This window comes from Leptonychotes weddellii, chromosome X, assembly GCF_054177405.1.
Source record: "Leptonychotes weddellii isolate Sample4059 chromosome X, ASM5417740v2, whole genome shotgun sequence".
NCBI classification, from domain to species: domain Eukaryota; kingdom Metazoa; phylum Chordata; class Mammalia; order Carnivora; family Phocidae; genus Leptonychotes; species Leptonychotes weddellii.
Window position 1 is genome coordinate 99,232,155 of NC_138385.1, and position 15,608 is coordinate 99,247,762.

The 15,608-nt window shown below is 40.5% G+C and overlaps 1 long non-coding RNA gene across 2 annotated transcripts in view; it reads right to left on the reverse strand.

Moving 5' to 3' along the window:
• LOC145717898 (uncharacterized) overlaps nt 1-15,608 on the reverse strand; it is a 63,798-nt gene that overhangs the window by 9,196 nt on the left and 38,994 nt on the right. For both annotated transcript variants that reach the window (XR_014141404.1, XR_014141405.1), the window contains exon 4: nt 5,888-6,017. This is a non-coding gene — a long non-coding RNA (uncharacterized LOC145717898). The remainder of the gene's footprint in view (nt 1-5,887; nt 6,018-15,608) is intronic.

The window sequence follows — 15,608 nt, forward strand, 5'->3', positions numbered from 1 at the left end:
TTATCCTCACATCAAAATTCAATGTATTCCACTTCTTTTGGTTCAGTTTGTTAGAAACTCCTGACTACATGATTTGATTATGTTGTTCATCTGTGATCTCTGATATAGGGTGCAGGCAATAGAAACAGAAGGAGCTAAGGACGAAGATGGTAAGAAGAAACATCCAATGCAAATTCTGTGACCTGAACAAAATTTTTGCAGATCTAATGATCTTTGAAAGGTATCCACGAGGCTTTTATTTACTTAAGCGTTCGTAATTTAAATCCAAACAAGAAAACCAATCAAGATAAAGTAATTGATTCTAACTTAATAGACAATTTTTTCTTCCCAAACCAGAATTTTTCTTCTGCAACATGTAGCAACTAATAATTTTCTTATTTGGCCCATAAATGACCTCACAGTAAGTCAAAGAAATTCAGCTGAGATTTTAATGTTATATTTAACATTATTTTTCACTTTTTTTTTTTTAAGATTTTTATTTATTTATTTGACAGAGATAGCAAGGGAGGGAACACAAGCAGGGGGAGCGGGAGAGGGAGAAGCAGGCTCCCTGCTGAGCAGGGAGTCCAATGGGGGCTAGATCCCAGGACTAGATCCCAGGACACTGGGATCATGACCTGAGCCGAAGGCAGACACTTAACGACTGAGCCACCCAGCCGCCCCTATTTTTCACTTCTTAACTCAATATACTAGACCCACACCTAAAGCATTATAAATAATAAGCAAACCCACCTTTCAGAATTTCTTTACAAACTCTTGATTTTCACTTTAGCAAAGCCCTTGGTAAAAGCAGTGGGAAGGAACTAAGCAGCATAGTAAGTCTGCTGCTCCAAGCACTTAAACACCAAACCAGAGAAATTAACTCAACCTGGAATGCTCCATACGTCTTTAAGACACATGCGGTAAAACACTTATGTCCATTTAATGAAAGCATAGCTTCTTGAAATCATGTTTTCTAAGAAGACAATGAGGGTAACCTTAAATCCATATCACTCTGAGTTTCCAAACATAGTCTCTTGGATTCCAGGAAATGCAGATGTGAGCTCTGAGAAGGACCTCAGACACCACTGAGTCCATTCAACTCATTTTATGAATGACAAAATCAATGCCCGGAGAAGTTAAGTGACATTCTCCAGCCCAGGGGTCAGCAAACTTTCCCAGTAAACATTTTAGGCTTTGTGGGCTATATGGTCTCATCTGCCACTGTCATGTGAAAGGCAATATTTCAACAAACGAGCATGTCTGTGTTCCAATAAAACTTTATTTATAACAACTGGTGGTGGCCTGAACTGGGCCTATGAGCCATAGTTTGTCAGACCCTGATCCAGGTTGCACAACTGAATAATGTCAGAGCCAGGCCAGACCCAACTCCCATGACTGACTATGCTTATTTATTTATTCGTCTAACTAATACCTATAGAGTCTACTGAGTACCAAACATAAGGCAGGATGGTAGGGCATTTAGGTACAGTTGATTAACTCCAAATTCAGAGTGTAATATTTTGTCTACAGGGATAAAATTTAGCAGTTTCTACTAACTGTGTTTCAAGAAAACATCTCCAATTGGAGATTAAATTTCTGATCATGGAAATTGTCTATGGACACAAAAATTTGATGTCCTTTAGAGCTAATAGCATAATTCATTGACAGTTGTAGGTCTCTGTTCTCAAATGCATAAGTGGAATAATCATTTTATTACCAAAAATAAACCATCCAGGACTACCACTAGCATCCCTACCCAACCCCTGGTCATGAGCATTTCTTCCAGGGAGTTCTCACAGCATTTGGCTTACCCTACAAGTGGGTGGTTGTAGGTTACAAATACAGTGTCTCTGCCAACTGATACCATGAGGAGGAACTGGTTTCAGAGAAAAATGAGAAAACTAGGTCCAAAGGCACTGGCTCAAGTGAGGCAGAGGGACAGGAGAAATGTTAAGTCATTTGTTGAATTTCTCCAGAAATATTTACCAGCCCCCAAAACATCCTGGGGATATTGGGGTATAATGTAGAGATAAGATCTCATTCTAGAGGGGTTTAGAGTGTGGGGGTGGGATTAAACAGAGAGTGATAACTTTTGTGAAAATAAATAAAAGAGAATAATGGAATAGAGAGTAACTGGGGGCTGTGGAAAGAGGAGGGGGCTATATGAAATACAATAATCAGGAAGGTCCTCTTCAAGAAGGTATTTTTGAGCCAAATGCTGCATAACGACAAAATCTAGACTCATAGGGATCATGTGGGATAGTGAGAAGCTCTTGTTCCAATGGCCTCAGACAGGAACTTGTTTGGTGTGTTCAGTGTGGTCAGGCTAGAGCAGGTACAATGGTGTGACAGGACGTCAAAACAGAAGGCAGGGGTGGCTGCAACTAGAGAACGTGTCTACAAAGCAGGGCCCATGCCCCACAGGGCATGACCCAAAACAATCCACTGGGGTGCAAGATGATAATATCAGCACTTTAATTTCAATGTATTTTTTGTCTAAAATAGTAAGAAAGAAATTAAGCTTTGCCAGTAGGTCATATAAAGATTGTCAGTGGTACTCTCTCTCAGTCGGGATAGCTGAAGGTCATGAGCCAAGTATGTTACTGGAAATCTCCTGAGGGAAAAGAGTTATATTCAAAGGGTTTGTCAGGCACCCGGAATACTTCTGTTCTGTTGCAGTTGATACGTACCTGGCTAAGTGAATTTACAGATTATACTCTCTACTTGTAACTAAATGAACCCTCACACAACACATGAATGGCTTAAAAAGCTCTGTGTAAAAGAATCAAGGACTAACGCTAATGCAAATAATGCAAGCACAAGAGAAAAGCAAGAAAATAGAGTTTACGTTTCTCCTTCTCCTATTATAACCTCTTGAACAACGACAAGTCCTGAGTAAAAACAATAATGATGTAATTCAATACTTTCAAAAGCGTCTGACTGCCACATTTCATGTCATAATTCAGTATTTAGATGTGTATATATAGATGTGTAAATATATACAAATACAGAGATATGGGTATATAACTGAAAGAAGAGTTTCTCAAAACAATACTTATTAATAACATACTCTAACATTTTGTCTTTTATTTTATTAAAAAGTGGTATTAGTTACTATTAATATTATAACCCACCAATAGGTTTTGATATTAATATTATAATCTACCAATCAGTTATGATATGCAGTACTTGAAAAAAAATACTGATATAATCAGATCCAAGGAGAAATCAGGCACACAACACTGAAATTAAGAAGACTCCCTACATACGGTACTGTTAGTCATCAATCTCAGCACAAAAGCATATTTCCATCTTAGAAATTGGTTAATGGTAGCACGAAGTCATCAAAATTCGCAAAATATTTTAAAACTAAACATCCAGACTATGAAAACAAACCACTGCCATATTTTTCAGTAATATTATGAACCTCACGGTTTTATGAGGAAGCAGACCAAGTGTCCGTTGACTGATGAATTGATAAAGAAGATGTAGGGTGTGTGTGTGTGTGTGTGTGTGTGTGTGTGTGTATAATAGAGTATTATTCAGCCATAATAAAAGAATGAAGTCTTGCCATTTACAATGATATGACTAGTACTAGAGAGTATTATGCTAAGTGAAATAAGTCAGTCAGAGAAAGACAAATACCGTATGACTTCACTCATATGTGGAATTAAAGAAACAAAACAAAACGAGCAAAGAAAAAAGGGGGGGCAGAGAGAGAGAGGGAGAAAGAGAGAGAGAAACTAAGAAACAGACTCTTAACTACAGAGAACAAACTGATGGTTATCAGAGCGGAGGCGGTTGGGGGGATGGGTGAAACAGGTGATGGAGATTAAGGTGTGCACTCATCGTGATGAGCACAGAGTGATGTATGGAAGTGTTAGATCACTATATTGTACACCTGAAACTAATATAATGTTGTATGTTAAGTATACTGGAATTAAAATTTTTTAAGAAACCATGAGACAACATTCAGTCCATTACTTTGCAAAATTTTACTAAACCCGATGTATGTTTAAAAGTCTCAGGTCTCATTGAGGGGCGCCTGGGTGGCTAAGTTGGTTGAGTGTCTGACTCTTGGTTTCGGCTCAGGTCGTGATCTCATGGGTCGCAGGATCAAGCCCCATGTTGGGCTCCGTGCTCAGTGGGGAGTCTGCTTAAAGATTCTCTCTCTCCTTCTGCCCCTCCCCCTGCTTGTGCACACTCTCTCTCTCAAATAAACAAATAAATCTTTAAAAAAAATAAATAAAACTCTCATTGAAGATCTCTTAATATATTAATTCAGTAGTACAGTCATCCTCCCTTATCTGAGGGAAATGCATTCCAAGACCCCCAGTGGATGCCTGAAACGGCGGGTAGTAATGAAACACATCTATGCGATGTTTTGTCCTACACATACATACCTATGACAGAGTTTATAAATTAGGCACAGAAAGAGATGAACAACAATAATAATAAAACAGAACAATTATAACAATATACTATAATACAGGCTATGTGAATGTGGTCTCTCTCCTCAAAATACCGTATCGTGCTGTCCTCACCTTTCTTGTGATGACGAGATGACACAATGCCTGCGTGATGAGATGACATGAGACTAATGACGTGGGCACTATGGTGGAGCCCTGGGCTCCTACTGACCTTCTGATGATATGTCAGAAGAACGATCATCTACTTCTAGACCGCAGTTGACCAAGGGAAACTGAAGCCACGGAAAGCAAAACCATGGCTATGAGAGGACTGCTGTGTGTAATCTATAAACATATATACACATACACAGAAGCATTTTTTGCTGAGGTGATGTGTGAACAAGTAAGTTTGGAGACCACCACTACAGCTCACAGAATTTGTCTGCCCTGGACCTCCAGTAGCTGCCTGTGGATTTCTAAGACCCCAGAACTGAGAGCTGTGCTTTTTCACCCTGTTTCTCCTGCTATTGCCTGATCTCAATGTCCGCAGTCCTTTATTACCTGAACTACTTGCCTGGATACTACCGACTTGGTGAAGTCCTTCTCCTGAAAGCAAGTAGCTGATGGACAGAAGATATTATAAGACCAGGCCACATAGTAGTTATTCCTATGCCAAAGCCTTGTACGAATCAGAGCATTTTGATTCGGCTTACTCTACAATCTGGCTATCCTTTTAGGAGAATCAAATGTGTGAAAGGAGCTGGTGTATTCCTATCACCACTCAGTTTACCACTTATGTCATCTGCCCTGGTTAAGAGAATTATCTTTGGAGAGAGATAACAAACCTGGACTAGTCATATTAGATACATGAACATCAGCCAATGTCTTAACCTCTCTATGCCTCCGTTTCCATAGTCATAAAATGCTGAAAATACTTACCTAATGAATCTTATGATAAGGATTCACTGGAAAACCTAGAGAGCACACGTTAGTATAATGTCCCACACAGAATGAGTACTCCCTAAGCTGTGGCTATTGTCGTAGTTGTCCCTCCTGTGGAGACCGAGTTCTGTGTAGCCCATCTTCGTATGTCCTACACAACTCACAGAGGTTGTTTTTTTTTTTTTTTAAGATTTTATTTATTTATTTGACAAAGACAGAGCGAGAGAGGGAACACAAGCAGGGGAAGTGGGAGAGGGAGAAGCAGGCTTCCCGCAGAACAGGGAGCCCGATGTGGGGCTCGATCCCAGGACCGTGGAACCCTGACCCGAGCCGAAGGCAGACGCTTAACAACTGAGCCACCCAGGCGCCCCGCACAGAGATGTGCTTTAAAAAAAATCAAGTCACACATTTCCACATTCACGAATAAGAAAACATTACCATTCTAATTGTATTTGCAAGAAAACCAAACCAATCTTTGAATCAGATCTGCACTGCTGTCTTGGCCACTTTGCTTTCATAGTCACTAGATCAATTTTCAAAATGATGATGCTCACCTGTATTTTTCAAAAATGAAGATGAAATGGAAGGGCAGGGTTTGGAATCTTGCATTTTATTTTCCATTCTCTGGGTAAAGTTGGGTCATTAAACCACTTATTTTTTTCTCTTGGTCTCTTTTCCGTCCACCTAGAAGATAAATGATATCTGGTTTTGACTACCTTCTTTGTACAAAATGTGTTATACATTTTTAAAGAACAGTAAAATCCACTCAGTTTTACTCATTACGAGAATTCGTCTCCTAAAAATGTCACAAATAGCTGTTCTTCCGACTTTTCTATCTCTACCACCCTCAATTTAAATAATGATTAACTTTATGAAACTACTCGTAACAATGAATTATAAAGCCTCGTTCACATTTTTCTGCACAGGAACAAACATTTACTAGAGAAAAATCCATTTTACTACCCAGGGAAACACTCACATTTTACTATAAACAGAAATTAAGAATGCCAACAAAATCAAAGCATGGGATGGTCAATGGAAAATGTCCATTAAACTCTTCAATTTTGGAATGTGTCTTTGTTCTTAGGGGATCAGCAGATGAGTGGAAGTCTTCAGGAGTAAATGTGGCATCAATTCTCTACAATATTCCCAGAGCAACAGAAGAATGATAGGATGGTTTTGCATATAAAGACAACAGGCCTGGTTGCTTTTGCATTTGTTAAATAACCCCTCAGTCACTCAGGAAGAAACGCACGCTTTCCCTAAAGGATACCAAGAGCTCCTAATTGTCCAGTTGTGCATGCAAATCAAAACCACGGGCCACTTTCCCCTTCCCTTCGACTTACCCTGTTCACAGTCTGGGCTGATTCCTGTGGGCTCTTGCGTCCCCTAGCTGGCTTCCTCTGTCCTCCACCCTCTGCTGTGTCTGACCACCCAGTTAGTGCTACCAATCCAGTGCCCTTCAAGGGCCTTCAGTCCTTACCCAGGCTCCTCTCTTTTCCCTCCCTCATTCCTCCATTCCTGTTAACTTTCTGAGCAGTCTTTGTTTATTTATGGCACATACTCTCAGTAGAAGTTATTTTCACAGACTCATGCGATGTGTGCCACTTGCCAAGGCCGCAGGATGTGTGGGAATCCAGTTTTCCCTCCCTCTGCCTCTGCCTGGCAGCCTATTGTCTCCTCCTGTTAGCACCTGCAGCAAAGTCACAGCCCAAACTTGTGACAGCACCGGGAGATCCAAGGCAACCGACGGCAAGGTCCTAAACATAGAATTATTTCAATGCAAGACCAAGCAGAACCCAAAGCTGAGTAACAGGTGAACAAGGCGTAAGTCTTTATTAGTGCTAAATTGACTCAAAGTAATTTCTGGCTGTCATAAAAGTTCTTTCACAAATTACACAAAGAAGGGGCACTGTAAAATAAGACATTGTATGGTCATACAATAATTCCTGATAAAATGTATTAAAAGGTTACTGAGGGAAGAAAATAATGGAGAAAAGAATTTTTTTTTTAAAGATTTTATTTATTTATTTGAGAGAGAGAGAATGAGAGACAGAGAGCACGAGAGGGAAGAGGGCAGAGGGAGAAGCAGACCCCCCGCTGAGCAGGGAGCCCGATGTGGGACTCGATCCCGGGACTCCAGGATCATGACCTGAGCCGAAGGCAGTCGCTTAACCAACTGAGCCACCCAGTTGCCCAGAATTTTTTTTTTTTAAGATTTTATTTATTTATTTGACAGAGAGAGACACAGCGAGAGAGGGAACACAAGCAGGGGGAGTGGGAGAGGGAGAAGCAGGCTTCCCGCAGAGCAGGGAGCCCGATGCGGGGCTCGACCCCAGGACCCTGGGATCATGACCTGAGCCGAAGGCAAACGCTTAACGACTGAGCCACCCAGGTGCCCCGAGAAAAGAACTTCTAAGCTGTCTTTGTCAAACACTTAACACATCAGTTCTAAGTCAGAAGCACTGAACTAGAGGCAAAAATGAGTGTTATTATGTAATAATATATAGTTTACGACTGAACTATGGAACAATCTGTGTCACTATTTTTGTAATAAGTCAAAAATTTTAAGTGACTCCCCACTACCAACATCCAGGGGAACCTAGGGGGTGTCCTATAGACCTCTATAATCGCCACCAGTTCCACCAAAGTCTCTTCAAATATCCACGTGATCTAAAAAAAGCAGTGTACCTGCCATACAAACACATCTTTGAGACAATCTCCCAAGTCATACACCTCCAACCAGGTTGCTACCCTAAGCACTTCAAGTTAGTCCTTGTCCTTCATCTAAGCAGAAGACAAGATTAAATATATGAGCATTTTGTTAATAGAAATGCCTATGCAAAGGGAAATAACAGATGGGGTGAGGCAAGGTTAAGAGAGATGACAGACCCCCGATTACTCGGTGGAAGCATCCTAGACCCCCTTAACATCTAAGGACGGTTCAGCAAACCTGTCTGGGAGTTCTTGAGCCAAGGTCAACCAACAAAGAGTTTGCCTCCTGAAACAGCATGCTGTAGTATCCCCACTCGGTCACTGCTGGGGAGCAGCCCATGGGAGGCAAGAGCCACAGTGGATCCCAGAGGCAGAGGCTGGGGCCCTGGGACAACTGCTCCCCTGGTATAGGAGGTCTATGAGGTGAATTCTCAGGGACAACACACCACTACTACAGAGAAATTCAAAAGTTTATATCTGCAATAAATCTTGAGCTTGGCATCCAAATTTTCCCTGATCTCCACCTAACCCATGTGTAACCTTAGTTTCTGGCACTTCCTCTTTTGACACTTTTACATTAGTCTAAGTAACCCTTTGGTCCCCATAGGAGCCCTAAAGGGTGACCAAAATGCTTTCCCTCATACTATTCCCTCCTTACTTTCCTCAGCTCAAACCCTCTTTTCAAGCTCCTACCTACTCTGCTGTAAGGTCATTCTGAAACGCCAATCCAACATTAAGACCAAATTCAAAACTCTTGCCCACCCCCATCTGCTCAACCCCTACCCTTGTAGAAAGCTTCCTTCTTGCCTTAGAACATCCAGAGAATTCTATTAAGCAATTTCTACTTGCTTTAGTTCTTATAAGCTCTATCTCCATAGCCAACCCCAGGAAGGAATGCAAACATTTCAAGTGTGTATTACTGTACTATTGTGCGAACAGCGCGTTGAAAAAAACAAACGAACTAATGAAAGACAGATTCTGGCCCGGTGCATATCTATTGACCCAGGACTAAAAATAAAGCTGAAAGAACTTCTTTATTTCTTATTTTCTTATTTTCATGTTTGTGTTGTTTTAAAAAAAAACATTTATAAGATAAACAGGAGGGGCGCCTGGGTGGCTCCGTCAGTTAAGCGTCTGCCTTCGGCTCAGGTCATGATCCCGGGGTCCTGGGATCGAGTCCTGCATCGGGCTCCCCGCTCGGCGGGGAGCCTGCTTCTCCCTCTCCCTCTGCCTGCAGCTTCCCCTGTTTGTGCTCTCTCTCTCTGTCAAATAAATGAATAAAATCTTAAAAAAAAAAAAGATAAACAGGAACTATCAAACCCAAACTAATCTTGATTCTCAAATGCAATGCAAAAACCCCCATTGACCTGGGAAAGAACATCATCACTGCTGCAGTCATAGGGAATCCACTCAGTATAATTAGCTGACATAGGAAACTGACCCAATAAATGAATATTCTGCAAGAGATTTAAATACAAAATCCTATTAAATTAAACTAGGAGGCCATTAAACTGAGAGAAGGCTCTAATGCTGTGGAGGCCTACAAAAGCAAACCAAAATCTAAGCCTCTAAAGGCCTCAAAGTTACAAAATCAAAATGCTAAGGACAACCAATCACAAACAGCCAACTAGGCTTGGAGTGATAGCCAGTCGATAATTTCCCTACTTTGCTTCCATGTTTTCTCTATGAAACTCTCTCCCCCAGTTCCTGTGAGGGGAGCGCTCCTAACCACTTCCAGTTTGGCACTGCCCAATTTAAATTGATTTTTGTTCAAATAAACTCCAAAAAATTTTAATATGGGATGCCTGGGTGGCTCAGTCAGTTAAGCGTCTGCCTTCGGTTCGGGTCATGATTCTAGAGTCCTGGGATCAAGCCCCACATCGGGCTCCCTGCTCAGCGGTGAGCCTGCTTCTCCCTTTCCATGCCGCTCCCCCTGCTTGTGCTCTCTCTCTCTCTGACAAAATTAATAAAATCTTTATAAAAAATAAAATAAAATAAAAATAAAAAAATTTAGGGGCACCTGGGTGGCTCAGTCATTAAGTATCTGCCTTCGGCTCAGGTCATGATCCCAGGGTCCTGGGATCGAGCCCCACATCCGGCTCCCTGCTCAGCGGGAAGCCTGCTTCTCCCTCTCCCACTCCCCCTGCTTGTGTTCCCTCTCTCGCTGTGTGTCTCTCTCTCTGTCAAATAAATAAATAAATAAAATCTTAAAAAAAAAAATTAATATGCCTCAGTCTTTTAACAGTTCCAGAGCAATGAGAAACCAAACTTAGGTACCTGCTGAGCCCCTTGAGCTTGCTGCTTTTTTGCTGCCTGTGGAGATGGTAGGCAAGTCCTACTTGCTTCCTGGATCCTAGTTCTGCAGCTTTTGCATTATGAGCTTTCGGACTTTATTTGAACATTTCTTATTCCAGACTGGTTCCAAAACTGTTGGAAATGGACTGGGTCTGACTTAAAAATTGGACTGGGTCTGGGGTCAGACTAGGTCTGACTTAAACTGAACCAGTGCCAATGTGAGGCCTCAGGTGAATAAACTTTTGTTTTAAGACTGAGCAAGTAGGTTAATCTTACCAAAGATAATCTTCAATTACAGTGGCTTCAGTGGGGAACTTTTAAACATTTTAGATAATCTTATCAATTTACTAGGTGCCCTAGAGAAAAAGGGGTCTCAGCCAGACACTGACTACAAAGGGTAGAGAGAAAGTTATTTTTCCTCCTCTACAGTCTCTGGTGGCCAGGATAAGACCTGCTGGGACACCCCTGCTCACTCTGGAGCATGCAGAAGGAAGGCATCCTGGGAAAACTGGCAGAGGCCAGCAAAGGGTAACAATTCTTACCAAAATCAGCTCTCCCAGACCTCTGTCTGTTCCCTGGAGAGAAGGAGGTAGATTTCACATTTTGCCTTCCTTTCCAAATTCGGATTGGCAAAAAAAAACAAAAAAACATTGGTTATCCATCCTTTCTCTCCTAAGGAGAGCGATAGCTTTCTTTTTCGTCTCATTTTGCATCCTGAGAACTTGGCTTGGCAACTGTCAGACTGGGGGCCCCAAAAAGATAGCTGAACAGAAATGTGTGTTGCGCCCTATTCGTGGCTAGATAAGCCTGGGCAGAAATGTGGATTGCATTCCATTTGCGGCTAGGGTCCTACCAACTGTTAAAATTACCCACTAATTCTGGCTCTCAGGGGAATTGTCCAAGTCTTCTTTCTATTGGTTATATTTGGGAGTGGCTCTGGATTTTGGGAAGACAGTATCTTTTGCACCTCTTTCAGAACCCCTCTTGGCTCCATGGGGTTGTTCAATACTACCAGGAATATTTACTGTTTGCCCCAGCTGAAATCTGACAAGATACTCAAAAGGATTTTTTTTCTTTCAAGTAGTTCCGAGGCCATAAATTGGCCAAACTGGCAGCTGATACACAAAACCTGATAGGAACCTGTTTGTTTTTTTTTTTTGAGAGAAGGAGAGAGAGGACACATGTGTGACTGGGGGAGGTCAGGGCGGGGGAGAGAGAGAGAATCTCAAGCATTTTTAAGCAATCTTAAGGTGTGGATCCCAATACGGGGACTCCATCTCACGACCCTGAGGTCATGTCCTGAGCCGAAACCAAGAGTCAGACATTTAACTGACTGAGTCACCCAGTTACCCCAAAGATTTTTTTTAAAGTAATCTCTACACCCAAAATGGGGCTTGAATTTACAACCCTGAGATTAAGAGTCCCATGCTCTACCAAATGAGTCATCTAGGCACCCCAAAATTTATCTGTATTTTTATTTTTTTATTTTTAAAGATTTTATTTATTATTTGACAAAAAGAATGAGAGAGAGAGAGCACATGAGAGGGGGGAGGGTCAGAGGGAGAAGCAGACTCCCCGCCGAGCAGGGAGCCCGATGCGGGACTCGATCCCGGGACTCCGGGATCGTGACCTGAGCCGAAGGCAGTCGCTCAACCGACTGAGCCACCCAGGCGCCCTATCTGTATTTTTAATTGAAGCATAGTTGATATATAATATTATATTAGTTTCAGGTATACAACATAGTGATTTGACAATTACTAACATTATGAAATGCTCACCATAAGAAGTGTAGTTACCATCTGTCACTATACAAAAGTATTACAGTATTGTTGACTATATTCCCTATGACTTATTTATTTTATAACTGGAAGCTTCGTAATTTGGAAGCTCCTAATCCCATTCACCTATTCTGCCTGATTCCCTTCCCTGTCCCTTGCCAACCACCAGTTTGTTCTCTATATTCATGAATCTGTTTCTATTTTTGATTCACTATTATTTATTTCTTTGTTTTGTTTTTTTAGATTCCACATATAAGGGATATCATATGGTATTTGTCTTTCTCTGACATTTCACGTAGCATAATACCTCCTAGGTCTATCCGTGTTGTCACAAATGGCAAGATTTTATTCTTTTTTATGGCTGACTAATGTTCCATTGTATATATATACCACATCTTCTTTATCCATCTTTTTTTTTTAAGATTTTTTTTTTAAAGTAACCTCTACACCCAATGTGGGGCTGAAACTTACATCCTCGAGACCAAGAGTCACATGCTCTACTGACTAAGCCAGCCAGGCATCCCTATTCATCTTTTGATGGACACTTCGGTTGCTTCCATACCTTGGCTATTATAATTAATGCTGCAAAAAACATAGAGATGTATGTATCTCTTCAAATTAGTGTTTTAATTTTCTTTCGGTAAATACCCAGAAGTGGAATTACTGGACCATATGGTATTTCTATTTTCAGTTTTTTGTGAAAACTTCATATTGTTTTCCAGGCTGGCTGCACCAATTTACATTCCCAGCAACAGAGGATGAGGGTTCTCTATTCTCCACATCCTTGCCAACATTTGTTATTTCTTGCCTTTTCGATACTAGCCATTCTGACTGGTGTGAGGTGATATCTCATTGTGGTTTTGATTTGCATTTCCCTGATGACTAGTGAAGTTGAGCATCTTTGTATGTGTCTGTTGGTCTCATGCCTAAATTTTTGTTTAAGATTTATTTATTTATTTTAGAAAGAGAGAGAGCACTGTGGCGGGGAGGGGCAAAGGGAGAGGGAAAGAGAGAATCTTAAGCAGACTCCCCGCTAAGTGCAGAGCCCAGATCAGGGCTTGAGCTCATGACCCTACGATTATGACCTGAGCCAAAATCAAGAGTCAGACACTTAACCAACCAAGCCACCCAGGTGCCTCTAAAAATGAAAGCGATAAGATTTTTGTGTCTGTATGTCTATGTATGTATATTATAGATGTGTGATATTTTTCTACCTCCAGATAATATCATCAAAATTAATTTGTAAAGACCTCTATTTAATGAGCTTAAAGACAAAAAAGTATTTACATAAATCAGTATACTCTCAGAAATATAGGAACTAACCCAAATGGTTTTCAAGTTCACGTGATCTAGAATAATTTTCGGTAAATAAAAGCTAGTTTAAGTGTGTTGGTTTAATTAAAATAGGCATGTCTTTAGAGTTACCAGCATTAAATATAATACTTTTATTCTACCTAGGTTTACTAAAAGTGAAATAAGCTCGTGTTATCTCTGTTACAGAACATGTCAACAAGAATAATGCTAAGCTGCTTAATGCCTTATAAAATTTTCATAAGTAATTTAAACATAATTGTTAAGAACAAGTAAATTAAATATATGTAAGGAAGATAGAGGTTTATAAATGCACTTTCAACAATAATTATGCCTAATGGTATATCTACTTAAAGATAGTTTCCAAAATCCAAGGGGTGGGAGGATAGGCAAAATAGCTGAAGGGGATTAAAAGGTATAAATATCCAATTATAAAATAAGTCACAGGGATGAAAAGTACAGAATAGGAAATATAGCCAATAATATTGTAATAACTTCGTATGGTAACAGATGGTAACTACACTTGTGGTGATCATTTCATAATGTTTTTAATTGTTGAATCACTGTTATACACCTGAAACTAATTTATTTGAGAGACCGTGCATGCATGTGCAGACGCACACAAGTGGGGTGGAGGGGCAGAGGGAGAAGAAGCAGCAGGCTCTCCACTGAGCAGGGAGCCCGACGTGGGGCTCAATCCCAGGACCCCGAGATTATGACCTGAGCCAAAGGCAGATGCTTAACTGACTGAGCCACCCAGGGGCCCCTGAAACTAATATTATATGCCAACTATACTATAATTAAAAATAAAAATGAAAAAGATAATGTGAACAACACATCTATACAGTATATTAAGAAAACCTAAAAAATAAAATGAAGAACTCAAGCCATTTTTACACTATGAATTGTGGCACTGAATCCTGTTATGTGTTTTATGTATATATTTTCATTTGCCAAAAATCATCTGTTCTATTATTTACATGATGAAAAAGAAATATTTTTAAGATATGAACCAAATATAAAATTATATATATATATTAATAATATGTGTATTCTTGGCAATTGTATATGTATGTTTGTATATATATGTATTTGTGTGTGTCCATATAATAGTACATATTTCTTTCTCTTTATTTATTTTTTAAGTAATCTCTACACCCAACATGGGGCTCGAACTCATGACCCTGAGATCAAGACTTGGATGCTCTACCCACCGAGCCAGACAGGTACCCCTAATAGTACATATTTCATAGGGTCAATATGAAGATTAAATATAAAGTGCTTGGAACAGAAAAAACACTATATCGACTTTGTTAATATTATGATTATCAATGAGTTATACGTTTTGGGGGGTCAAAAAAGATAGTTTTCAAAATCTTTCTTTTAATGATTTACTCATTTATTTATTTATTTGAGAGCGAGAGTGTGGGACACTTGGGTGGCTCAGTCGGTTAAGCATCTCCCTTCGGCTCAGGTCATGATCTCGGGGTCCTGGGATCGAGCCCCATGTAGGGCTCTCCGCTCGGTGGCAAGTCTGCCTCTCCCTCTCCCTCTGTGATCTCACTTTCACTCTCTCTGAAATAAATAAATCTTTCAAAAAAGAGACAGGGAGAGAGAGTGCGAGCGGGACAGGGGGTGCAGGGGCAGAGGGAGAGGGAGAAGGAGGAAGCGGACTCTTCCCGCTGAGCAGAGAGCCTTAGGCAGGGCTCATCTGAGATCCTGACCTGAGTAAAATCAAGAGGACCCTTAACCAACTAAGGCACCCAGGTGCCCTTCAAAATCTTTTTAGTAACTGGAAACCTGAAAGTTATCCTGAGATAAGTTAAATGATGGCTATTCACTGACTATCTCAATCATTCCGAATATGATAAAATACTAAAACCTTAATTACTGAACACAGGTTTATCCACTTTTGGGTTTCTTTTACAGAGGAACTAAAGATATTTGGCTCTATTCGTAAACATCTTCTGTGCCACGCTGAAAATTTTACTATGAGGAAGAATATACTTCTAGAAATTGTGAAATGTATTTATAAATTTCCCAATCCACAGAACGCTAGTGTAACCGCCAGTCCACATTGCTTACTTCTTAGTTTTCACTAGGAACAAAGGATTCTAAGGGTTAAGAATTCTAATCAACATATCTAATTAAAACTACCTAGGAGGGGCGCCTGGCT